The following is a 2,413-nucleotide window of genomic DNA, read 5'->3' on the forward strand; positions in this document are numbered from 1 at the left end:
TGTGAGCCACCATGTGGTTGCTGGGAATTGAACTCAGGACCTCTGGAAGAGCAGCCAGTGCTCTTAACCACTGAGCCATCTCTCCAGCCCCTTGTCCTCAGTCTTGAACTAAGGTCCTTGCACTGTCATCGAGCTGAAGAGTGTCTAGTTATCAGTGTCCAGGAGTCAGAGACACAAGGGGTTAGATGTTGTCCCAGCTATGAAGGCTGCGGGCATTCTGCTGATGGCGTTAGTGCTGTGGCTAACAATAGGGAATGCCCAGCACCCTTGCACAGACTGCATCTTCTCTGACTGTCTTGCATTTCTGAGAGAACTTGGTGTTGTCTCAGACTACCTCCCCTCAGTACTAGACGTGTGGCCAGCAGTTGGCTCAAGTCTCTTCAACTTGAGCACAGATTTCTCCCCGTGTGTGCCGTGCCCGACGCTTCCTTCCAGCAGAAAGAACATGAGAACTAACATGTGCTGATTTGGCTGGATAGTGGCCCCAAAGAAAAGACCTGGTAAAGGCATGTTCCTTGGGTTGCCCAGGAGGCTGAGATGGTTTTGTACGCACACTGCAGAAGCACAAGTCCTTACTGGGTGTTGCATAGTTTTGCCTCTAGCATGTCAGTGAGTAGGGAGGCTCACAGGATCTATACCCACATTTGGGTAAGAATGCCTAACATTTTACAGCAAGCATATACTGACACTAGTCTTAGATCTAATATAAATCTTATTGTTTAGTTTATCATCATTCCTCTACTAACTTAAAGATATCATTCCATTTACTATTTGAAAATTTTTTATGTTTATATATAAATATATATCCCTCTTCTAATTCCTTCTAAAACTCCCCCAACATGGGTACCTCACAACTTAACATTCTCTTTTTATAACCTACTGAGTCTAGTTATGTTACCCATATGGAGAATGACAACGTACCAGGGGCCATATCCCCAAGAGAAAATGACTCTCCAACCCCCAGCACCCATTAACTGCCAATAGGTCCTCATCCAGGTGTGGAGCCTCTGAGTCCCTCCCTTACTCATGCAGAAGTTTTGGCTGGCTTGATCTTGCACAGGTCTTGTACAGGTAACCACAACTTCTATGCGTTCACTAGTGCAATGGTCATGTCACGTAGACAGCATTTTACTGCACTCCTCTCTATCCCATGACTCTTACATTCTTCTTGCCTCCTCTCCTACAGTGTTCCCTCACACACACACGGAGGTAACAAATGTATCATTCATGTAAGAAGAAAGTTAATTCTCCAGAGAGCACAGAGAGTGATTGCTACACAGTTTATTTAGATTGTAGAGCAAGGGTAATGTTGCCACCCAAGAACATATGATCATTATAAATGCTTTCTTGAAAGTATAGGTGAGTTGAAAATGTACAAAATGATTGCTCTGAAGAATGTTGAGGAGAGCATCGGAAGTGAGGAGAGAGTTGTGAACCAGATCACCTTTGCCAATTACAGGGAAGAAAGGACCCCTAAAGGGGGAGAATTATTCAGGCTGCTCCATGGATCTCATTCGACCTAGCTAACAGCTCAGGGTCAATTTTCTACAGGGTCACTGAAGCAAAAGGTGCAAATGAGCCTGAAATATAGTGATATTTACACAGAACAGATGATTAAAACCTTAATTTCCAGAGTCAGCAAGGGAGGGTTAAAGTCTCAGAAAGGCCAGGTTCCAGGACTAAAGGTCCCCTTCCTCTTCAGCAGTGTTACCTGCTCTTGGAGCTTATTCTTGTGTCCCTGGAGCTTTGGGGGATATTCTTAGGATATGTACCCTGCCTTGCTTTATCAGAGAAGCAGTTAAATCTCCCAAAGCCAGTAATCCAGACACCTCATGGCTTCCAGATGACTTCTGCCCACTCCCCTGTCCAAGCAAAATATTCTCTGAAGCAACCTCAGTGCAACAAAGAGGATCTCCAGGAAGGTGCCAGTGAAAGTGGTGGGAGTCAGGTCACCTTGCGGTTCAGCTGCTTTCCTTCTGGGAGCGGAGGGAATGTGTGTCTAAATGTACATTTGTCTTTTAATCCCTCGTTCATTCTTTGAATGTTACTAAGTCATCCTAAGCATCAGCGTGGGTCCCCAGGACTTTAAAGTTTGCAAAACCACTTCTCTATATGTCATTGCTTCCATTGCATGTGAAGGTTCCATAGCTCCCTTAGTTACAGGATGACACCCAGATCTATTGCAGCATCCGGGCCTGTTCTGTGAAGTTCTTATTGGTTGAGCCCATTCTTCAAGAAAGAGCGCTAACTATAATTCATTCTGGGGTCTTCTTAGATCCTCCGAGGAAGAGGCACATGGATGAGGTGAGATGGATCAACCTCCTCGTGCAGCGCCACTTGTCCTCAGTCTTTTTTTTTTTAAGATTTATTTATATATTTATTATATATACAACATCCTGCCTCCATGTATGCC

This window comes from Microtus ochrogaster, chromosome 1 (genome assembly GCF_000317375.1).
Source record: "Microtus ochrogaster isolate Prairie Vole_2 chromosome 1, MicOch1.0, whole genome shotgun sequence".
Taxonomy (NCBI): domain Eukaryota; kingdom Metazoa; phylum Chordata; class Mammalia; order Rodentia; family Cricetidae; genus Microtus; species Microtus ochrogaster.